General features: G+C 45.6%; 1 protein-coding gene across 1 annotated transcript in view; it reads left to right on the forward strand.

Annotated features, from left to right (window-relative positions):
* Nucleotides 1-25,418, forward strand: part of PITPNM3 (PITPNM family member 3) — a 729,687-nt gene that overhangs the window by 623,625 nt on the left and 80,644 nt on the right. The gene's annotated exons all lie outside the window — the stretch shown is intronic.

A 25,418-nucleotide genomic window follows, 5' to 3' on the forward strand; every position in this document is an offset into this window, starting at 1 on the left:
CACTACTCTTATCACAGAAACTGTACAAATGCAAATATATACTTACATTCATTGTGATCATGAATTGCTCTAAAACTTCTTCTGTTATCTAATAATAGTAACAATAACAGTTTGGACCCCCCCCCAACATATCACATTAAATGATCGCTGATGAGCTATTTTTTTCCGATCCTTTAATAGCCTGTTTAGATAGGCAGACTGCAATTCCTATGTACACAACGATCAGTAATATATCCTTCTGTGTGCACACACTGTCATTGCTCTCAGCAGCAGATCTTATTTATACAGGGTGATGTGCTGCCGAGAATGATTTTTTTCAGCTTCCAGATAATTTACTTATTTTCGCTAATGTGAAAAGAAACAGGAGAATGTAATTGTTAAGACAAATATATCACCAGGTATTTTCTACCCCATCTGAGAGCAGCATGATGTAGGGGCAGAGACCTTGATTCCAGCGATGTATCACTTACTGGGCTGCTTGCTGCAGATTTGATAAAATCAATGTTTTCTCTGCTGCAGATCTACCAGGTCTCTAAATACTGAGATCTTTTTAACCCCTCCCACACCGCTGACAGCTTTGTGTGTATACTGTGCATAGGCAGAAAGCTAACATTCAATGGTGGTAGTGTAAGATGGCGGTTGAGTTCTTACCCGTGAAAACACCAAAAGTGTTCTTAGATATATATGTGATAATATGTATAGTAATGTTATGTAGCAAAGTAATGTAAGGTATTGGAATGTATAAGATATAGTGTAGTGTATTGATGTAGTAGTGTTGGATAAGCAATGTATAGTGTCTGCAATTAAACATAGCCATCTAGTGACCGGACTTTATAAGAATATAGGTAAAAGATTATGGAGGATGTTTTGGTAAAATAGGGTGCTAGGTAACTGACTGCAGGGCAAGAAACAGTTAAGCTGTGGGATTAACTCACTGGGGGGAAGAGCAGTCCCTAGGGAAAGGACAGACTCCATCTTAGCATTCAGATAGGGAACGGCTAGTGAGTGGGAGAGACGTACAGCCTGTCTCTACAGTCTGTCGAGTTGTGTTCTGGTTTCATTCTGTAGCCGACTTCTGGAGGCTGCAAGAATAAACTGAACAAGAGTATAATGAGACAATGAACAGACACATGGAGGGTAGTTGTAACTCAAAACGGAGATCAGCCTCTAAACCTGAGACTGGTGAAGGACCCGAACACGACCCTTGTGGGTAGCGTCTAGAGACAGATGCTTAGTAGTAGGCTCCGAGTGCCTTACAGCTGACAGGTAACGCACTGTAACAGTGTTGGACGCAGAATGAGTATACGGTCCTGTGTGGGAGATCCGAGAGCGTCGTTTCTCCCTGTTGCTGGTAGCATGGGGAACCTCAGGTGGACAAGAATGACTTTCACTTGATATTCTGTTATGCTAAACTGGGTGGTGGCAGAAGGTCTGGGGACAATCTGGACAGTAACAACTGAGGTGAATTTGGAGAAAGAGTGTTTAGGTGCTTTATGCTAAAGGAACGTCCGGTAGAAATATACCAATTGTCATCCAGAGACTGTTAGGTAACAGACTGTTGTTTAATAAGAACTATCAGCCTCCATCTCCATTGCCTCCACAATCCGTTCCTGGCGTTCCCAAAACAGCAACATCCTGAACGTTAGCCCTGTGCCCTGCCTTTACAAGAGCATTGATAGACTATCAGGCAGCTGTTTTACTAGTCCTCTAATGATAATCTTCTGTGATTTTTTCAAAACCATACCAAAAGCCCAATAAGTGAAGTGACACATTGATAGAATCCAGGGGTTCTGTCTCTATATTCTGATGCTTTCAGATTGGATGTCCAAAACCTGGTGACAAATTCCCTTTAAAGTAATATGATGAACTAGACGCTCTCTAGAATGTAGGTTAAAGATTTTATTGTGACACCAATACAGAAAGAAAATGAAATGATGCTTCTGTCTTGTGTAATCAGATCATCATCGGATACGGATCAGTGTGATAGAGTAGTGACGGAGATAGGATAGGCAATGCTAGTGTTGTAGCATGTCCACAGTACTGAAAGGTGCTCCAACACTAGCATTGTCTATCCTATCTCTTTCACTACTCTATCACAGTGAACTGTATCTGATGAAGGTCTGATTACAGTCATGGCCAAAAGTTTTGAGAATGACACCAAAATTATATTTTCACATGATCTGTTGCCCTCTGGTTTTTAATTGTGTTTGTCTGATGTTTACATCACATAAAGAAATATAATTGCAATCATATTATGAGTACCAAAAGGCTTTATTGACAGTTAGAATGAGTTAATGCAGCAAGTCAATATTTGCAGTGTTGACCCTTCTTCTTCAGGACCTCTGCAATTCTCCCTGGAATGCTCTCAATCAACTTCTGGACCAAATCCTGACTGATAGCTGTCCATTCTTGCATAAGCAATGCTTGCATTTTGCCAGAATTTGTTGGTTTTTGTTTGTCCACCCGTCTCTTGATGATTGCCCACAAGTTCTCAATGGGATTAAGATCTGGGGAGTTTCCAGGCCATGGACCCAAAATCTCTATTTTTTGTTCCATGAGCCATTTAGTGATCACCTTTGCTTTATGGCAAGGTACTCCATCATGCTGGAAAAGGCATTGTTGGGCGCCAAACTGCTCTTGGACAGTTGGGAGAAGTTGCTCTTGGAGGACATTCTGGTACCATTCTTTATTCATGGCTGTGTTTTTAGGCAAGACTGGGAGTGAGCCGATTCCCTTGGCTGAGAAGCAACCCCACACATGAATTGTTTCAGGATGCTTAACAGTTGGCATGAGACAAGACTGGTGGTAGCGCTCACCTCTTCTTCTCCTAATAAGCTGTTTTCCAGATGTCCCAAACAATCGAAAAGGGGATTCATCTGAGAAAATGACTTTACCCCAGTCCTCAGCAGCCCACTCCCTGTACCTTTTGCAGAATATCAGTCGGTCCCTGATGTTTTTTCTGGAGAGAAGTGGCTTCTTTGCTGCCCTCCTTGAAACCAGGCCTTGCTCAAGCAGTCTCCACCTCACAGTGCGTGCAAAAGCACTCACACCAGCCTGCTACCATTGCTGAGCTAGCTCGGCACTGCTGGTAGTCCGATTCCTCAGCTGAAACAGTTTTAAGATACGGTCCTGGCGTTTGCTGGTCCTTCTTGGGCGCCCTGGAGCCTTTTTGGCAACAATGGAAGCTCTCTCCTTGAAGTTCTTGATGATGCGATAGATTGTTGACTGAGGTGCAATCTTTGTAGCTGCGATACTCTTCCCTGTTAGGCCATTTTTGTGCAGAGCAATGATGGCTGCACGTGTTTATTTAGAGATAACCATGGTTAACTGAAGAGAAACAATGATACCAAGCATCAGCCTCCTTTTAAAGTGTCCAGTGGTGTCATTCTTACTTAATCATGACTGTTCGCCAGCCCTGTCCTCATCAACACCCACACCTGTGTTAATGGAACAATCACTAAAACAATGTTAGCTGCTCCTTTTAAGGCAGGAATGCAATGATGTTGAAATGTGTTTTGGGGGTTGAAGTTCATTTTCTTAGCCAATATTGACTTTGCAAGTAATTGCTGTTAAGCTGATCACTCTTTATGACATTCTGGAGTATATGCAAATTGCCATTAGAAAAACTTAAGCAGTAGACTTTGTAAAAATTAATATTTGTAGCATTCTCAAAACTTTTGGCCATGACTGTACAACACCAAAGCATAATTGGATTTCTTTGGCAGGGATTTTTTTTTCCACAATAAAATCTTTAACATACATTCCAGAGAGCAGGAGAGCCATATATCTTGTTACTTAAAAGATCTATTTTATTATCAAGTCTCAGAAGTCAGTTCCAATAATATGGTTCTATGCGAGCTTGGAATGGTCATATAGTTTTGGCTTTGTTGTCAAAATAATTCACTCTATATTACTGACCCCATTGATATATAGTGGATACCAACTACTTGATGAAGATGTAGATGGTCAAAGAAGCATATTTGGCCCTCAAGTCATTAGTCTCAGAATATTGGCCTTCAAAAATAACCCTAAGGAATCTGTGCCCATTTTAGACTCATTATTGCAGTTAGACTACAACAGATTTCCCTGTTCTGAGGTTGACCATCACTACGAAGAGCCTTTCTAATCAGTAATATAACAAGCATGTTTATTTTACTAATATATTTTAATTTACTCTGGTGCCCCTTTTCTCTAAATCATCCACAGATCACATCACTGTGGCACTTCTGCTGACTTTATGTTGAGAAGCCCTATGGATGGCTGCAGCATTCGAACCCAGTGTCAGCAATGACAATAGTTGTCTACAGAGACTCATAGACCCACTGAACATGATGTCACCGGAAGAGAATGTCTTTTAGACATTGAGTTGAATGGTGGTCAATTTTATGTCATCTATCAAAATAAAATACCAGATTTATATCTCTTGAGCCTGTAGACACAGATTACCTAACACTTGCGGGATTTTCCAAGTCAAAAATTTGAAGGTCTATCCTCCTTAGTATGTTCCACTACTATAAGACTAGCAGGAATCAGACTCTTGGGAATCCTTTTAATTAGCTCTTTGAATGGGACAAAGCAGAAATAAAATACCCTGCACAACCACTACTAGGAGTACAGCATGCTGGTGTTTGGGGTAACCTAACAAATAAAAAGACTGAAGTCCTCACCCAAGTCTCATAGTACATGGAAAATCTGCCTCCAATTGATGGCAGCCCCGAGATTTATGTGCCTCTTCATGAATGTGCAGCATCTTAAGTCCACTATGCCCATTAGGCTAACATCAGCCAAACCCATCCATATTGGTGGGCTTAGCCGACAGTGTAATGTGTGTGGCAGCCTCTCAAAAGATGATGCTGTTCTGGCAACATAAGACGTCTCCAGAGGAGTCTGGAAGTGGCTCCCTAATAGAGACGATAGGAACACTTGCAGAGCTAGTGCTCCTGTTTCAGGTGATATAGCTGTTGGTCAAACGATCGGCCCGACCATTGTTCACCTGCCAGCAATCCATTGGATATAGGGCACTGTAGGCCAGCGAATCTTTGACCATGACTGGCACATGACACATCAGTCTTGATCAATTCTATCCACACTTTCCAATGTGCTCTAAATACAATAAAACTGGAGAGTCCTTAGTGGTTGATACCTTTTTAATGGCTAAAGGGTACTTTACATGCTGCGACAACGCTAGCGATCTCATTAGCGATGTGAAATTCTAGATCACAAGTGCGATCTTTTGAGATCGCACATGTGTAAAATGACCTATGTGCGCTCCCAAAAGATCTCACTTGCGATCTAGAATTTCACATCGCTAACGTGATCGCTAGCGATGTCGCAGCATGTAAAGTACCCTTAACTGAAAAGATGGTAAATAGCAAGCTTTCGAGACTACTCAGGTCAGGAACTAGAATGCAGAAGGAGGTCATATACGTCGTTTAATCATATGTCATTTGTTTGCTTGTGTGTGACTGAACATTGCATCGAAATACCTACGTGGCACTGTGAAGTCGGTTATGAAACACAATAAGCTGATCCACTCTTGTGACAGTGTCAGACAGTATGGAACATCTAAACTAAAAATACTTAATCTGTAGATAAAACCTGGAGAAAAGATGTTTTAGTAACAGATGCACTTAGTTGCACCACAGGGGGTAATATTCCATGACTTTTAAGGGTACTTTACATGCTGCGACATCGCTAGCGATCTCGTTAGCGATGTCAAATTCTAGATCGCAAGTGCGACCTTTCGAGCTCGCACATAGGTCATTTATGCATGTCCGATCTCGAAAGATCGCACTTACGATCTAGAATTTGCCATCGCTAACGAGATCGCTAGCGATGTCATAGCATGTAAAGTACCTAAAGATTCATTATTTATATAGGCCTAATCCTTTTCATGATATCTGATTGGATAGGAGAAATTCAATTGTACTATTGTCTTGGAGCGAACAAAACAAAACCCACAACCATTAATACTATAGTCAAATCTAAATTACAGCATAAAATGGAATACCTTTAAGAGGACCTAATCTGTATACATCATGGAATAGATCACATGGCCCTGATGAGGATGGTGTACTAAGTTTACAAATAAATCACAGAATGACCCTTTAATCGCTAGAATACTGGTGTAAAATGCTTGGAAATGGTGCAAAAGATATCATGCCATTTTCATCCAGCTTTGACAAAGTGAGAACAATTGGGACGTGGCAACTACAGATGAGCAATCCTGCCAAGGATCGGGATGGATTTAGGATCGCCGATTGGATCTGACACGCCCGCACCGGGGCCTGGAGTTGACTCGTTACCGGGCCAGCTCTGTTCTGCTCTGTGGCTGTCACGGTGACAGGGAATAGTTCCATGAGCCCGGTGGTGTCGTTTTAATAAATGGCTGATGATGATGGGGGAATATTTACAGAGGAGATGTCATGACGCCACCTGTTGTATGCGACAAGATAGGTGCCGCCGCTGCTGTTCAGTTTCCCCTGGGGTCAGTGGTGATACAGCGGAGTTGGAATCGCTCTCCTCAGGTAGAGCTGGGCCCTAGGGCTTTTGGGAGTAGTAGTCTGTAATGGAAAGGTGCAGGGCTGGAGGCACAGGGAATAACCGGACAACACAGGGATGCAGTCACAAGGTCTTTACTCATAGTTAAGAGTTCCAGGTTAGCACGTCCAGACAAATGCTGCCCTTGGGGTGCTGAGTCCTGCTGTGATGGGCTCCAGTCGATTCCGGAATAGTTCGGAGATATAACCCGGTACACACTTCTGTGTTCCTTTCCTGGTCGTCTTCCTGCGCTGACCTCTCCCGCCTGTCCCTCACCTGCACACAAAGTGCACCGAGCCGGTGTCTGCGGACCCTATCGGGTGGCTTGAAGCTCTATCCCTTTAAGCCTATCTAGTCACATTTTCACTGGATGTGTGTGGATTTGGCCTTGGCACTTGAAGTAACCTTAGCCTCCGGTTAGCTAGCTGAGTCGTGAAGTTCTCCACTAGTTGAGGGGCCGGTCCCCTACTGCGACTAAGTCCCTCCACTTTGGTATGTCATATGTGAAAGGAGGCCACGGGAGTATGGTCGCTTCCAGTGGGCTCTAGGACCCTTTCTGTCGTGTGCCTGGGTCGAGCTGCTGCAGCTCCATACCACAGGTCTTAACTCCTCCACTGCTCCTACTCGACTAACTTTCTACAGTGTGCTCCCAAAAACTAGATCCCACCCCCCCAGCCTGGCCTCAGACTGTGCATCCAATGGAGTTATCAAAGGTGCAACTAGGCCTTTACCATGACCTGATGGGGTGTTGCTGAGTGACAGTGTCTGTGTTTTGTGTATACCGGTTTGTGACCCCCTCTTTACCCAGTAATAGGATTCTACACCTCTGGCTGAGATGCAGTATCTCTGTGGCGACTGAAGCCTCAGGGGTGCCACAGATCTGCAATCCTATCCAATTGTCGATGCTAGTCGAACCCATTAAGTTCAATGGGAAACAAAAATGATGTGTTGTAAAATGGTATAGGGGGACCGTAAGAGAAAGAAAATAAAGAGTTAAAGCCGTATAGACTTACCGAGTCTCCCCGCAGCTGCAGCACTACTTCCAGGGGCGATAATTATCCTTAATACATATTCACTGCTTTTCCCTTCCACCCTGTGTCTCTGATTCATTGTGGCCGTTGGACCACACCCCCACCCTCTGAGACAACATCTGTGATTGGTTTTAATTAAAAATACTGTCTGTGTCGTTATACAGGTGACAAATAAATAAATAATTAAAATTGGGGTAGGGTCCCCCCCATATTATGATACCCTGCACAGATAAAGCCACGGCTACAGGCTGTAGCATCAAGACATGTGCTTATCGTGACTGTGTCAAAATAGAAGGAACCGCAAGCATTTATTATTTATTCAAATAAATAATTTTAAAAACTTGCATGCGGTCCCCCTCAATTTTGATACCCACCCAAGATAAAGCCTGACAGCTGGGGGCTGGTATTTTCAGGCTAGGAAGGCCCATGCTTGTCGGTGCTCCCCCAGCCTAAAAGTAGCAGCCCGCAGCCTCCCAGGACTGTCATATCCATTAAGGTGGTGTGACACACAGCGACAACGACAACGACGTCGCTGCTAAATCACCATTTTCTGTGACATAGCAGCAACGTCCCGTCGCTGTCGCTGTGTGTGACATCCAGCAACGAGCTGGCCCCTGCTGTGAGGTTGCTGCTCGTTGCTGAATGTCCAGCTTCATTTTTTGGTCGTCGCTCTCCCGCTGTGACGCACACATCGCTGTGTGTGACAGCGAGAGAGCGACGAAATGAAGCGAGCAGTAAGCCTGCGGTAAGCTGTAACCAGGGTACACATCGGGTAACCAAGGGAAGACCTTTCCCTCGTTACCCAATATTTACCTTCGTTACCAGCGTCCACCGCTCTTGCTGCCAGTACCAGCTCCCTGCTCTCTGCACATGTAGCTGCAGTACACATCGGGTAATTAATCCGATGTGTACTGTAGCTAGGAGAGCAAGGAGCCAGCGCTAAGCAGTGTGCGCGGCTCCCTGCTCTCTGCACATGTAGCTGCAGTACACATCGGGTAATTAACCTGATGTGTACTGTAGCTAGGAGTGCAGGGAGCCGGCGCTAAGCAGTGTGCGCGGCTCCCTGCTCTCTGCACATGTAGCACAGCGACGCGTGTCGTTATGATCGCTGCTGCATCTGCTGTGTTTGACAGCTAAGCAACGATCATAACAGCGACTTACAAGGTCGCTGTTGTGTCACAGAAAATGGTGACGTAACAGCGACGTCGCTGTCGCTATGTGTGAACCCAGCTTAAGATGCGACAACCCAGCACTTTACCCGGCTCTTCCTAATTGCTCTGGGAGTCTGTCAGCACAGAATGACTGTTCAAACCAAGTACAACCACTCGGTGCATGATGAAGGGGCTAATCATTTAAATACACAATCTCATCTACTTGTTTTTCCTCAATCCCACCCCCTCTTCTTCGATTGACAGCTCTGGCTTCATAGAGCCAGATAAGGGTGGAGATAAATGGAAAACAGGCTGGTGGGATGATGGATTTCAATGTTTGGCTTGGCATGATGCATCGAGCACTTGTACTTGGTTTGAACAGTTATTCTATGCTGACAGACTCCCTGCAAATTAATTCACAAGTTATTTATTTTACTCCTGACCTGCTGCTGAAATCTTGCATATGCTCAGCAGAAGCTGCTGTCTGCATAGCACTATCAGAAGAAAGAAGCTGGCTTCTAGCAGTACTTTACGGTGTAATAAGAATTTGTAATATAATTTACTACAAGAACCAAGTTGGTTAACGATAATCTGCATATCTATGGTAGCACAGGATAGCTTTGTCTAGATTTCAGGAAGGTCTCACTTGTCAATTGCAGTACTGCAGGAGGGGGAAATGAATATTAATGAAGCAGAAGCCAATCTGCCCCTTTTATATGATTTATTGTCACACATGGTCTTGGGGAAGGTCCGACATGGGGCAGGCAAACAATAAATAAGGGGTTCACCACAACAAACAAGAGTTATACTGGGGGACACTTTAGCAATAGTGGGCCATGGTGCTAGTGAGGGGGAAGATGGCACACCTTCTGCACTCACCTGCAGCTGCACCCTACACTCCTAGCCAGTCCCTATACAGGTTCCGCACTTGTTACCGAGCAGGATGCCTGAAGCCCTCAGAGACACTGTAATAGCCATGACTGCAGCCTACACCACTTCACTGCAACAAGGGCTCCAGCAGCTCCTTCCACCTCGAGCCCTAGCTTCAGAATGAATCAGAATAACCAGCCCCCTCTATACGGAGATGTGACCATATATAGGGAAGGGAGTGGTCACCAACTGGAAACACCTGAGGTCAGGAGTCAGAAGCTGTTGAAAAGCAAAACTGACATTAACCCTTTCAGCACCAAAGAAAAGGGAATACATTTTATGTGAGGAGTCTCAGATGGTAAAGAGAGACTCTGGCCCAGATCCTGTCACAAGTCTCTAGTAACAGAGAGATGGCCGTGACAGTACACTCCACTTAATGAAGGCCTCTGGACCCTCACGTCAAAGAACACCCAGAAAACACCTGTTCAAAATACGATTCAACTCACTCACGTTCACACCTAATGTCAACTGACCTTCATGGGAATCAGTAATGCACAACGATGGCGACTGTAATGATGAAGACTCAGGAGAAACAACACATCTCCTGAATGATGACCTGTGCACAATGTTATGAACATATAGTACTGGGGGTAGCTCCAGCTGAACAACCATTGGGTTAACAATGTTCGCTACCTGATACGGGTGGAGGAACTTTGAGCCCAGAGCCCCAGATGCACATCTCCACTTGATGTTTTTTGTGGACACCCATATGTAGTCATTCATACACAGGTCCTGCACATTTATTACCATGCATTCGTTTGATGGAAGTTGGTAACCTCCCAGAAGGACTGACAACAGAGGAAAAACCACTATGTTGCATCACCTTAAACTCAGAAATCCCGACCACCCCCCTCCAACCACCTCTCCAGGCTGGACACTGAGGCCTAGGATTAACCAGAGGAGTGGGAAGGTTACCACGGTTTCTTTCCTTAGAAACTTTGGAAGGGAAAACTGGTGTTACAGAGGAAATATACACACCCAGACCATCATCCTCCACATGGCCGGGGCAGGAGGGGGGGGGGGGCAGTTTTTCAAATGGACACACATGTTGGGGTATATCTGGGAAAAACAACTTTGTAACCATACACTCAGGAGTGGATTCGGGGGAAACCAAGATCTAACATTATTCTGAGAAGTGGGCGGGGTATCCCCTCTTTGTCTGGGAAAATCCTTAGCTGGAAAAAAAAGAGAAAAACAGAGGAAATGTATGCACCCAGGTTGACTTCCTCAATGCGACCTAAGGAAGGCGGTTTTTTAGATGGAAATACAGTTTTGGGTTTAGACAGACAAACCGCAATATAATGGCCCTTGTGACCACAGTAGAAACAGCCTCCCATCCTATGGCAAATTGTAGAATGAGAGGAGGCATCCCCCATTAGCATGGGTTCGTTAGACTGCACCAGAGGAATTTTGTCCCGGAAAGGAACTACAGATGACCGGTTCATGGTTGGTCTTCCCCTGAGGCATCTATCTACCCTAATAGCGAGGGACATGGCAGCCTCTGGTGACTTTGGAGCAGCATACTGAACCAGAGAATCCCTCAGCTTATCATACAGACCCTGAATGAACTGACTCCTGAGAGCCAGATCATTCCATTGAGTGTCTGTGCACCATCTGTGGAAGTCAGAGCAGTACTCCTCAGCCTGCCTCACCCGCTGCTGGAGACTACGTAGGTTAAATTCCACAAGGGAGACATAATCAGGATCACCATAGACCAGGGCCAAAGCTGCAAAAATCTCGTCCACAAACAGTATCACCAGAGAATCCGTCGGCAGAGAGAAGGCCCAGAACTGGGGATCTACCTGCAATAGGTAGACTACTATCCCCACTCATTGCTCCTCACTCCCTGAGGAACGAGGCTGAAGCCTGAAATATGATTTACAGGCCTCTTGGAATACCACAAATTTAGCACACCCCCTAGAAAACCTGTATGGGAGAGCAATCTGGGGTTCAGGCTTTGTCTGAGCCGAGACCAGCAGAAACAACAATATGCTGCAGTTGTTGCACCACCTGAGATTGCAGATCCGTCACCTCTTGTGACAGAGTCTGTATCAGGTGTGCCAACACTGCAGCCAAGCTACAAGGGCTCAGCAGAAATTCTTGGACCGGTTATTATGTCACACACGGTCTTGGGGAAGGTCCGGCATGTGGCAGGACACACAACAAATAAGGAGTTCACCACAACAAAACAAGGATGACACCGGGTACACTTTAAAAATGGTGGACCGTGGTGCTAGTGAGGGGGAAGATGAGACCCCTCCTGCACTCACCTGCACCCTGCACTGCTAGCCAGCTCCTATACAGGTTCTGCACCTGCTGACAAGATCCTATCCCAATATGTAGTAGGTGTAATAATAATAATAGCAAATGTCTCCAATTAGGAATGTAGTATAGTTCTCCTGATATAGCCTTGTCTTTTACCTCATGTGCAGGGCATTGCAGCTTGGATATCCATGGTTACAACCATGAGCAACTAACTGACAAACTAATGGTCACTATATGAATGGATGTAACCATGGATTCCTAAGGTGCAATGCTCTGCACATGAGGTAATAGACATGGCTAAATCAGGAGAACTATGCTACATTTCTAATTGGAGGTATTTGCTAATATTATTATTATTACACCTACTACATATTGGGATACAATCTTGGAGATGGGAATAATCTTTTAACTATCCTTAAGGCCGCTTTACACACTACGACATCGCTCAAGCGATCTCGTTGGGGTCACGGAATTTGTGACGCACATCCGGCCGCTTTAGCGATGTCGTTGCGTGTGACACCTATGAGCGATTTTGCATTGTCGCAAAAACGTGCAAAATCGCTAATCGGTGACATGCTCCCCTATTCCCAATTATCGTTGCTGCTGCAGGTACGATGTAGTTCCTCGTTCCTGCGGCAGCACACATCGCTATGTGTGACACCGCAGGAACGAGGAACCTCACCTTACCTGCGGCCGCCGGCAATGCGGAAGGAAGGAGGTGGGCGGGATGTTATGTCCCGCTCATCTCCGCCCCTCCGCTTCTATTGGGCGCCCACTTAGTGACGTCGCTGTGAAGCCGAACGAACCGCCCCCTTAGAAAGGAGGTGGTTCGCCGGTCACAGCGACGTTGCTAGGCAGGTAAGTAGTGTGATGGGTCTGAGCGATGTTGTGCGCCACGGGCAGCGTGTCGCACAACCGATGGAGGCGGGTATGCACGCTAGCGATATCAGTAACGATATCGCAGCGTGTAAAGCGGCCTTTAATGGATATTAAAAATAACCCTATGTAGGTGGCCAATTCATTATTTGCGGATTTTTTTGTGACTTTTTTCTGTGTTGTCTTCTTTTTCCTTATATTTTTGCAAATTCTTCAATATCTCACATATGGATTTATAACTTTTCACAAAAACTTATGCTTTTTTTATTTTCTTTCACCTTTTTGGAGTTTGTTATACAGCAAAAAGTCTCCTAATCTTTTAAAATGTTGCATGTTATTCTCCAACTTTGGAAAAATAAAATTAGACAGATTTTATACTCCAGTGGGATACTACAGTACAGTTGGGCAAACATTTTGTGACATTTCGAAAAGTCACAAATGATACATTAGGTAAGACATTAGGCAAACAAATACCACGCCCTGAATGTCAAATAATAAAAAAATATCAACAACTGTATTACATAATGAATAATGCACAAACATAAAAGCCACTATTAAAACCATTTTTTACTTCAGGCGCAAAGACAATGATGAATTGGGGCCAATGTCCCTGTGTACTTAGAGTGTTTTCTACAGGACAAACAACTTGTCAAAAATTGTACACTATAAAACTACTAATGGTAAAATGATGCTGCTAAACCCAATAGAAGTGTCTGAATCTACAGGGATCCTGTGTGATTTATGAAATATCTGGTGGATGATCAATATTTTTTTCATAAGAGAAAGGAATTTTGCTCAGAAAATGTTATTTTTCGTTGTAGCTGCAATTTTTATCATTTGTCATTTATGGAAATAGAAGAAAAGTGTAAAATGGAACAAACACAAAATAGTTTTCTGCCAGAATACAAAAATGTTGTTCTAAGAATTGGATAAGTAATCTTAAATTTCAGGTTCAAATATTTTGTTGAATAGTTAAGGAATAAGGAGCATTTAGTAAAAGCGTTACCTTGTTTTAACCATTTTTAGACAACACTTGGTAAGGAGAGATTCCAGTAAGTAATAATTAGGAGTAGGCTTCTAGAAATATATACCAGTTCTAAAAGATATACTTTATTACATTATTAAAAATTCGGTTAGTGATGTATATAAAAATCAAAGTCAACAAAACCTCCCAAAAAAATCATAAAAAATATCCACATTGGGCTACCAAGAGTTTGTACGAAGGTCTTTATACATATCGGTCACACAGGCGTATTATTGGATAAAAACAGCACACTAAGCATAATAGAATGCGAATTAGGATAATTCTCCAAAAATGCCCAACTAGTCTTCAAATTGTCTTTCCAGGAAAGGAGACAAACTCTAGCGTCACCTATTGGAAGTAGCAATCCTAAAAGTCAAAAGTGGCCTTTTAACAAGCCTTTTCATATGACCTAGGATATATGCCAGATCAGAATCCCAATTTGCAGACATGGTGTTTCGGGGTGATTTCCCCTCGTCAGTGCAAAGTGTGGGTAACTGATCTGGCTTATGAGAAGCTATATGGGGACCACGGGGGAAGACTATTCTCCTTATGGAGACCTGACAAAACAGTCTGGCTGTCAGTGGTGAGGGGACTTATCTTATCAATTAGTCTTCATACATATTTGTCACATGTGCGTATTTTTGGGTGATAACAGTCAACTAAGTGGGATATAATGCTAATGAAGATAATTCCAAAAATGTCCAACTATATAGTATTGAAATGCGCTATTGCACCCTTTATCCCTACCTTTCTATGTAGCTTGGCACCCCAATAAGCACAGTTAATGCGCCTGTTCCCTGTCAGCTGACATCGATGTGCTCTAGTACATTATTTGATGAATTATAGGGGGTGTCCAGTCTAAAACAAAAAGTCAGCAGTCACTTTATGTGTCACTTTGTGACTGCAGACTTCTGAATCCTAACATCGTGCACACTGTGCAATGTGAGGATTCTCCGGTGTCAGCGTCCAGAATGGTGGTCCTGTAACTGCATGTATGCAATATGCATATTCCTGGTCAGAACCTGATTAGACTGTTTACGGCACGCTCAATAAAAGTGAATGGCACAAGGCCGGAAACAGACTACTAAAATTCTGGCCTGGATTATGCATATTGAATAATTGCGGCCATGTGACCATCGTTCCCGGCGATGACACCAGAGAACACTGACAGTGCACAGTGCACACGATATGAGGATTCACAAGTCTGCGTCACATAGTCATTTTTGATCAGACAACCCCTTTAAGTAATTATTAGGCCAATTTCCTGACAAAACTGATGTATCACTTTTGGAATATTGCCTTTCTTTTGAGATTTTATTCACTTCCAATTTATTTTTTAAAAACATAGGGAATGATTTTTTAAAATGATTGTTTTGCTTATATCTCAATAGATATCTGTGCAACTGTCACAATTAGCTTCATTACCATGATGAAGCCTATAAGGGTGAAACATGTTGGGGACATTATCCTGAGCTTTTTTATTAGCTTTTTATCCCATTGGTCAAATAGCTTCTATTAGCATTGTTTAAAAGAACAGAGAGTCCTCAGTGGTTGATACCTTTTAATGGCTAACTGAAAAGATGGTAATAATTGCAAGCTTTCGAGACTACTCAGGTCTCTTCATCAGGCATGGTATAACACAAAATCTGAAGAGTCACGTATTTATACACAACAGGACTTAGAATAGTGCAGTTTTTTTTTTTTTTTTTTTTTTTTTTTTTTTTTTTTTTTTTTTTTTTTTTTTTTTTTTACTGCACTATTCTAAGTCCTGTTGTGTATAAATACGTGACTCTTCAGATTTTGTGTTATACCATGCCTGATGAAGAGACCTGAGTAGTCTCGAAAGCTTGCAATTATTACCATCTTTTCAGTTAGCCATTAAAAGGTATCAACCACTGAGGACTCTCTGTTCTTTTAAACAATTTTTTTATCTCTACTGGCTAACACGGTACAAAGATATATTTTACTTGTATCTATTAGCATTATAATTTTTTTCCTGACTAAGTAATAATGGGCTGCAGCTATTTTTTGTTACCTAAGGCCAATCCTTATTATGGTTATATTGATGATTACACTAGTGGTCTGTACCCAAATATTGCCTCGATTGTGACATTTTGGTTACCAATTCATTTATTATTCTCATCTATTAAAGGGCTACATTCATGATTAGTAGCTTAAGTGCCTACAATACATAGGATGCAATTGTGCCTTGCATCACTGACTGATATTATTACAATGTGAATTTGTAGTAGAATTTAGCTGCTTATTGCTGGGAATTCGTCTATACATTTACAGGGAATTTAACCATTTATTATTTCCAATAACAGTAAAACTATGACCTTCTGAGAAAAAAGTGCATTTTTAATTGGGCATTTTAACAAATGACATGCCCTGGACATAATTTAATTTTTATTTTCCGTTTTTTTTCTATAAGCTAATTAAAAGTCAAGTTTTAATTTGGGTTTGCTTGGAATGGGATATTTTCAACTTCATGCTACTGGATTAAATTGTGCATTTACAATGCACAGACAATATTCCACTGTGGTATAGATGTATGACAGGACCATATTATTAAAAAACATTTTTAACCCCTTAGCCTAGAATTTATATGACAAATTCTAATGCCAGTTTTACCCATTTCACTGTGTGAAAATATAAAATCTTGGGCTGAAACAAACTTTTTGTGGTAAAAATATAATTATTTTTTCTTTATTTCCTAATAAAATAAAATTCTTTGACATACCTGTTGCGTCAATATGATCCTGCCCCCTAGATGAATTCATTGAGAGATGTATTTTGTAAGATGGAGTCACTTATGGGGGTTCTGCTGTTCTGGCACAATTACTAGGCCATATTGATATACTCTTTATTAAAATAAACATAGCTTATTTTCTAGGATCTGCTACTGTTTCGGATGTATACCGCTCCAGCAGCGGTTGAACCGCTTGAATCCGGGTGTCGCTACTTGTGGCTCAAGGGTCTCCAGACCCGGGGGCTCAGCATCACTCCAAAACGTGATTGTGGGCTATTTACAGGGGGATTGGATAGTTTGTGACACCACCCGTGGTGTGCGGTAATAGGGAGTACCGCCGCTGCCGTTGGGAGTACCCGGGGTGATGGAGTGGGGCAGCCAGATGACGTTACCCTCCATGGGTAGGGGAAGGCCCCGGGACTCTGGATGGTGGGATGGATTGCAGGGGGAGCACAGGCTAGCGGGTAGCAGGGGCTGATCAGGTACTCACTCAGAAGGAAAGCAGACACTGACAACATGGTAAACCAAGTCTCTGGGTGCCGTTGCTCTCTGGCGGAACTCGTCCGGGTTCCGTCCCCTGCAGTACTGCCTGATAGTCCGGAGCCTGCCTCCGTGCACAGAATTTTAGAAGTTTTCAAGTGGCTTGTATGCTTAAAGCTGTCCGGGCCCCGCTCCCTACTATGGGTAGTAAAGGTGCTTGCTCTCAGGAGCGCACACTTGGGATTTCAGTGGGCTGCTTTGTTTGGAAAGCCCTATCGCCCTCGTTGCGCTAGTGCCCCCGATCTCTGAGCTTCGTGGGGACAATCCATAAAGGCCCTATCCTCTGCAGGTTAATTGACGGGTTGCTTGAAGCCTCTCCCTGACCTAGGGTCCAGTACCCCGACGTGCTTTCGGCCCCAGACCGGCTATTGGACTGCAGCTGCCGACCGTCCTCCTCGACTAGCCAAGCACCCAGTCCCAATATCCTGCGACCTGGTTTCCGACTCCTCCGGGTCCAGACCACCGTCTGCAACCCAATCTACTTCAGACCTGGGAGCTCCAACTCCCAGCTTCCTCAAGCTCCTCACTGCTCGAGGGCTACCACTGGACTCACTTGTCACCTCCAACCTCACCGCCTGACCCCTAGGTGGGCGGCCCTATTCCAGTTTAGCAGCCCACTGGTGTGCCTGACAGAGTGTGGTGCGAGGTGTGATTGGGATTTTGGATGCTGGTGGAGGCAGTGCCGCAAGTTGGGAACCCAGAACCAAGAGGGGTTGAGTCCTGCACTGGAAGATAAAGAGCGTGCAGTACCCTGTGACAACCTGACTAGTCCAGGGGCATCACATTCCCCCTTGGTTAAATGTAGCTTGTCCCTGTCTCTGAGCTACAGGACATCCAGAGGTTTATTTTTGTTAACTGGAAAAGAGAAAGGATAACAAGAATAATTAACAATTTCACTTCCCTCACAGGGGAAGCACATTACTTAAATGTTACATTATAAAAAATGGCAGAGTTCATTTTTATTAAAGAACCGTGGGAACTCTACCGGTTGTAGCGGTAGTTGGTGGCTCAGCCTACTCCACTGCAGCACCTTCCTACGACAGTCCATTCCCATTGTCCCTCTCCCTTCAAACAGCCACCCAAACAACCTGAAGCCCGCCGCTTCCTACTTGGTTCCGTGACAGGGTTGATGTCCTGGAGGCTCAAAAGATGACTCTTTAACAGTCCTGAGTAACCTGGTAGCTGTTACCCTTTTGTGCCAACCTCCACCAAGGCCTCCTAGTGCCATCTACCAGCACTGCACCATCCAAGGCCCTGATGGTCCTTTTCCTGTAACAAAGTGTGGAAAAAGGTTCAACAAGGATGACACAGTATATTTGCAGCATCAACTTTCCTGTCACCCTCCACCGAGGACCTTGCAACCAGTACTTGATGGCCTTCCCCTCTCGGAACACTGGAGAACGTTCAACAAGGATGACAGGTCCAAACAGTCATTTTCTATCTTTCAACAAAACTGGTGGATAGCCATCCTGGTTCAGCTACTGCATACGGATTCCTGCGGCCCCGGCTACTACCGGGCGGCCACGCGGTTGTGGAACCAGCATCTTAACAGGCTTCACCTCCGCTGTGGGGAATAAAGAAACCGGCTGTTGCTCAGCCAGGGTTGCAGAGTCCGGGTGCTCCGTATTGGGATATGGGCCTGGTGACGCGGCCGGGTCTGGTCGGGCCGGTGCTGGGACAAGCGCTGTCGTGGCCTGGTTAGGTGGCAAGGTCAGGGGCTCTGCAGCCTGCTCCTTGTAGACAGGGACTGGAGGTTCTGCTGCCAGTGTTAGGGGTAGTGTCTCAGTGCCTGGCAAGGGCGAGGGTGACGGTGGCTGGATGCTTGCAATGGGCGGGGGCAGACTGGATCCCGTGGCCAGGTGGGCCAGATCAACCGGGACTGGGTAACTGCTTACCCGCTCCTCATGTGGGACTTCTATGTCACGGACTCGCACCACCACTGCCAGGCTCTTCATCTCTTCCCTCAAATGGTCCAGGATATAGAGGAATTGCATCTGCATCCTCCTGCAGAGTTGCTCTGTTTCCTGTTCTATCCAGGCCGCTGTCCCAGGAGCAGCGCGCTCTGGTGACCAGTCTCGTGCTGCCGCTATTTTGCCTCTGCGGTGTCCAGGAACTTTATGGCCTGGCGTCCATGCTCCACTTCTGCTGCTGCATCCCGTCACGCCCTCTTGGTTTTCGCCAGCCACTCACTTTCGCGCTGGGGACCCCTGGGAATTTCCGGTTCCGGCCACACTCTAAGGACGAAAGGCGGGGCTTCAGCTTTGCGTGCTTTTGGTCTGGAAGATGGCATTTTGGCGCCAAAGATGGCGGACACTGTCGGGAACGGGATTTTGACACCGCAGCTTGGATTCTAAGAAGCACGTCACCCAAGTTAGTGGGTCCTGTCCGAATCCTGTTTGTAATGCCAAGAATTGTTTCGGACATGTACCGCCACAGCAGCGGTCAAACCACTCGGATCCGGGTGTCACTGCTCGTGGCTCGAGGGTCTGTCCTTGCAGTACTGCCTAATGGTCTGGACCCTGCCTCCGTGCACAGAATTTTAGAAGTGTTCAAGTGGCACGTAAGCTTAAAGCTGTCCGGGCCCTACTCCCTACTATGGGTAGTAAAGGAGCTTGCTCTCAGGAGCTCACGTTTGGGATTTCAGTGGGCTGCTTTGTTTGGAAAGCACTATCCCCCTTGTTGCGCTAGTGCCCCCAATCTCTGAGCTTCATGGTGACAGTCCATAAAGGCCCTATCCTCCACAGGTTAATTGCCGGGTTGCTTGAAGCCTCTCCCAGACCTAGGGTCCAGTACCATGATGTGCTTTTGGTCCCAGACCGGCTATTGGACTGCAGCTGCCGACCATCCTCCTTGACTAGCCAAGCACCCAGTCCCAATATCCCGCGACCGGGTCTCTGACTCCTCTGGGTCCAGACCACCGTCTGCAACCCAATCTACTTCAGACCTGGGAGCTCCAACTTCCAGCTTCCTCGAGCTCCTCTCTGCTCGAGGGCTACCCCTGCACTCACTTGTCACCTCCCACCTCTCTGCCTGACCCCTAGGTGGGCGGCCCTATTCCAGTTTAGCAGCCATGGAAACAACAAAAAGCGCAAATCTTTTGTGGAATTCCAACTTTTCTAAAAGTGTTGAAACTTTTCAGTCTTTTACGTGTGTTTTCCAGTTTAAAATTTTTGATGAATCAACCCCTATGTGTCTAAATTACTTACAGCATCCTGCCAGGAATATTAGGTATTACAGGGTGGTGCCCATCTAACTCAGTGTGTAATGCAGGATGGGACAGGTTCTCCATAGCAGAAAAAAAAAACTTTGTAATCACTGTTCACTGTGGACAAAAGATGAAGATCCTGAAAAGAGCACCCTCCTCTATTAACTCAGAATTAATGATGAGCGGACTCGGTTTTTAAAATCCAGTTTCAGGACGGATTCCGGTCCCCATATAAGTCTATGGGGACAAGGATCCGGCAATTAAAATTGGTGGTAGAAGTGATAGGAGGATGGGAGCAAGGATCAGTACTAACCAAGGCTCCGGAACAGCTGTACACTGCTCCCACGGCCACTCATTCCCTTCCGATGCCACGCATTATCATTCATGCATATGCACTGCTTTCCCCGCCCACTGGTATCTGTGATTGATTGCAGTCAGACACAACCCCACCCTGAGTAACAGCGTGTTTAACGCTTCCAGTCAGATACTACGTGCATCTATCGTGGTATAAAAATAAATAAAATATTTGACAAAGGATCCCCCCATATTAAGATACCCAGCACATATAAAGCACACGGCTCCAGGCTGCAGCCCCCAGCTGTCGGGCTTTTGTTTTGGCTGGGTATCAAAATTGGGGGACTGCATGCCATTTTTAAAATTATTTATTTAAATAATTTAAAAAAAGCCACATGCCGTTCCTCCTATTTTGATACACAGCCTTGATCATGACACTGCTTGGGACTGCAGCCTGTAGCCATATGCTTTTTCTTTGCTTGGTATCGTAATATGGGGAAACCCTATGCCAAATATTGCATTTATTTATTTATTTTTATACCACAATACTGACCCGCACACAGCGCCTGTGATTGGTTGCAGTCAGACCCTGTCACACAGGCTCGGGGGCGTCAAATGCAACCAATCATAGATGCCAGGACAGCTGGTGGGTGGGAAAAGCAGTGCATATGGATAAGCAATGATGAGCAGCCCAGGAGGTGAGGAAGAGGCTGCGGGAGCAGTGTATAGCCATGATGGAACCTCCATAGTATGATGCGCTAGATTCATGCCTAAATTTTTATTTTTCCTTTATTATTCTTTTTAATCTCCCCAGTGCTGGATCCAGATCAACAGCCGGAATCCCGGGTCGTGGCTGGCACCAGGGTAACTTTGAAACTGCAAGGATCCAGACTTTTACAGTCTAGGTCCGACCATCACTAATCAGAATGTCTTAATAGACCAGGCCTAGAATATGTTCCTCTATGTTAGTTCTTGTCCAATATATGTTCGTAAACCATTTGTGACGCCCTGGCCGAGCCAGGTAGTCACATATAGGGCCCCGCACTACACCAGTCCCCTAACAAGGTGACAGTAGCCAAACATTTAAACCCTAGTCACCTCCCTCAGTTCTTGATGGACACACCAGGGGGCGGAGCCAGGCGGTTGGCACGCCCACCGAGGAGTTCAGAGAGCCTGAGGCAGGAAAAAGTAGTCAGTCTAGTCCTGACGTTCAAGTCTAGAGGTTTAGGCCTGGGTGTTAGGCCTGTAGCAAACTGAACCAGTGCCAGTGTAGGAGCCCTGGTACTGCTGGCTAGGAGGCAGACGGAGGCCTCTGCCTGCAGGAGGCGGGAAGACGGCTTGGTGGAACCGTGGTGGACCGGTACAGGGTAGCGGCTCGCCGGTACCGACCCGGGGAATCGGAGCACAAAGGGGGGTACTCAGACCCTGAAGCTAGGTCCAGAAGCTACTGGGGGCCAGCTAATTAACTGATTGCGGCCAGGACTATAGGTAGGTTGTGTCCCACCCAAAGTCCCGACTGAAGACAACAGCCCAACGAGGGGGATAGAAAGCCACCACCACGGCAGAGAGATCCCACGGGCCAGCGTCTGCGGGCAGAGGGCTCCTTCGACAATCACAAGCCGGGGAGCGGACTTCTGGAGTTGCAAGTGCAGGTAGTCCATCATCACAAAACAAGTGCAGGAGAAAGGCAGAGACCACCAACCGGGTGGGGGACCAGATTGCAGCTGGCTGCGGGCTCCGACCATCATCACCTTGGTTTACCAGAGACTCGTGTGTGTTTACTAATAGTGAGTACATCAGTGCCCTCCGGCCGCCCATCTCCCTGCATTGCCCAACTACTCCCACAACGGGTCCCAGGGCCACCATCCCTACCCATGGAGGGGTTAACAACTTGCTGCACAACATCTCCCCCGGGTGCCCCATAACTGCAGCGGTGGGGTCCACCTTCACCACAACTCGTGGGTGGCGTCACAAACTCAAACACAGCTCCGGCTGTACACCTACGTCCCCCCAAACCGCCAACCCCTTTTAGATCAGAGTGACCATGGACCCCTGGGTCTGGAGACCCTCGAGCCACCCACTGAAGGTCCGGACCCGAGCGGCTCGGCTGCCGCCGAGCACAGGGCGGCACACATTGATAATCTAAAATTTCAGAAAAGACTTCAAAATGTCTTTTGTTTTACTTCTTGACTCCTTCCAGTATGTCACCATTCTCCGGAATTTTTCACCAGTTGTTATACTGCACCTCTGATGTGCACATATCAGCCATTTGGCCATTTCATTATTAAATGACTGAACTGTGCCGTTTAATCATTGCTAAAAGTCTTTTGGGAGATGAAACAAATGATCATTTTAATAAGAGAATTGTTACAATTAATATTGCGAGAGCCTGGAAAGCTTGGCTTAGTGAAATTAAAATTAAAAAGGAATTAAGATAAAAACGATTGGCTGGAATCTGTCAGTAGCAAATAGTGGCGGTACAGCCAGTCGTTTATGATAAAGCGCTCTAATATTTGTCATACTGTACATATGAGGTCTTTACTGTTATTCTTGCTTCAGTTCGAATTCTATTCCGTTCACTTTACGATTCCTGATTCCACTCTAAAGAACTGTGATTCTCTAAACAAAATTCACATTGTGAACCATTCAAAGGCCCCAAATCTGAAAACTGAATGCAACTCTGGGTGTTTATGTGACGCCCCTGGACTATCAGGTCGTCACAGGGTATTGCACAATCTGCCCTCCAGTGCAATATTCACCTCCTTCTTGGTTATGGGTCCCCAACTATATGGTGTTGCCTACATCAGCTAATCAAATCCTAGGTACACTCTGCACCACACCCACAAACCACACCAGTGGACGGCTTGAGTGGAATAGAGTCACCCACCTGGGAGGTTGGGGAGGGAGGTCAGGAGTGTCAGGAGTAGGAGAGTAGTAGTTTGGAAGTGAAGGAGAGAGGAGCTCTGGGGCAGGGCTCCTAGGAAGTTATGTAGGTGGCAGACGGTGGTCTCGGTCTAGAGGAGCTGGACCCCCGGTCGCAGGGGATCATGGCAAGGGGCACGGAACTGTCAAGGAGGACAGCCGGCGGCCTTGTACCATCACCAGGCTGGGACCAGGGCACGACGGGGTACGTGGACCCTAGTTCAGGGCATAGCTTCAGGCAACCTGATAATTTACCCGACGAGCACGGAGCCTTCAAGATCCGCTCTCCACCCGCTCCAAAATTGGAGTACTAGCACAATGAGGGGGATAGGACTTTCCACTCAAACGGTCCAGAAAATCCCAAGCGTGAACCCTAAGAGCAAGCTCCCACACTTAGCCAGAGTGGGGAGCGGGACCCGGCAAGTTCAGTACTACCGAGACCAACAGAGAAGTAAACTTAGAGCCAGGAGGCAGGTCACGGATCACCAGGCAGCATCATTGGGGACGGGACCCGAACTAGCTCCCCTCGGTGGCAGTGGCATCCTGAACTTTGGTTTATCCAGTTGTCTGTGTCATCTTAATGGACTAAGTGAGTACGCAAGTGACCCCCTCACACCTAACTGTACTTCCCCACACCATCACTGAGCCCCGGGGTATTCCCTCCTACCCGTGGAGGATTGCAACACCTGGCTGCCCCATTCCATCGTCCCTGGGTACTACCAACTGCAGTGGAGGTACTCCTAATTACCACACACCACGGGTGGCATCACGAACTTTACAATCCCTTGTAAGTACCTACTTCATTTGAGTGGCCGCATGACCCCTGGATCCGGAGACCCCTCGAGCCACCGCAGATCCGAATCTGAGCAGACCGGCTGCTGGCACGGGGGCGGCACATTTACACACCCATTGAGGGCAATTCCACCAAAAAGCTGGGTTGATGCCAGGGTGGGAGGAGGGGCGCTAAACCCATCCATCAAATTCATTAATAGTGGCGGTATTTCGTACACCAGAAATGTTACTTCAGTGCCTGGCTGGACATATTCTGTCATATTTTCAAGAAAAAAGATGGAATCCGAGTGCTGTACAATTTTTTTTATAGACCCATAGACTGCTTAGTCTTGCAAACATATGAACAGCCCGATAGACATTATTGGGTACAAGTTCTATTCATGAAACACACAGATAGAACTTGTACCTGAAAACTGACATCTAAATGAGGCTTTACTTAAAGAGGTTATCCGCTACTTTAACATTGATTGCCTATCCTTAGGACAGGTCATCAATGTCTGATGAACAGGGGTCTGACACCCAGCACCCCACCGATCAGCGTTTCTCAGTGCCACCAACAGCAGCAGACATGCAGAAATGCTCAATTCCAGAGCTGCTGCTTTTTCTGATAGCGGCTGCGGCTGGGTACTGTACACCCGCCTCCTATTCAGATCAATAGGAGGTGGATGTGTAATACCCGGCTGCTATCAGAAGATGGGGCAGCTCTGGAATTGAGCATTTATGGCTGCCTGTTGCCGTCGCCGACACTGAGAACAGTTGATTGTGGGGGTGTGCGGTGTTCAGACATTGATGACCTGTCCTAAGGATAGGCCATTAATGTAAAAGTAGTAGACAACCTCTATAAATGCACTTACAATCATCTTTCCTTTTCTGAGCTGCATTTAATCCGATTCTTACCTTCCTAATAAGTGTTTAATTGTAGGTATGATAGGTTAACGAAATAAAATGAAAATGTACGGAACCAATTATGTGTTCATTTTCCATCTATGAAAATTAGATTATTCTTTTAGACTAGTATCAAGCAGAAAAGTGTTAAGGTTAGAAAATGTGTAATGAATTCATGAAATCATAGCTGTGTTCATTTATTGGATTTATA

Source organism: Anomaloglossus baeobatrachus, chromosome 2 (genome assembly GCF_048569485.1).
Source record: "Anomaloglossus baeobatrachus isolate aAnoBae1 chromosome 2, aAnoBae1.hap1, whole genome shotgun sequence".
NCBI classification, from domain to species: Eukaryota; Metazoa; Chordata; class Amphibia; order Anura; family Aromobatidae; genus Anomaloglossus; species Anomaloglossus baeobatrachus.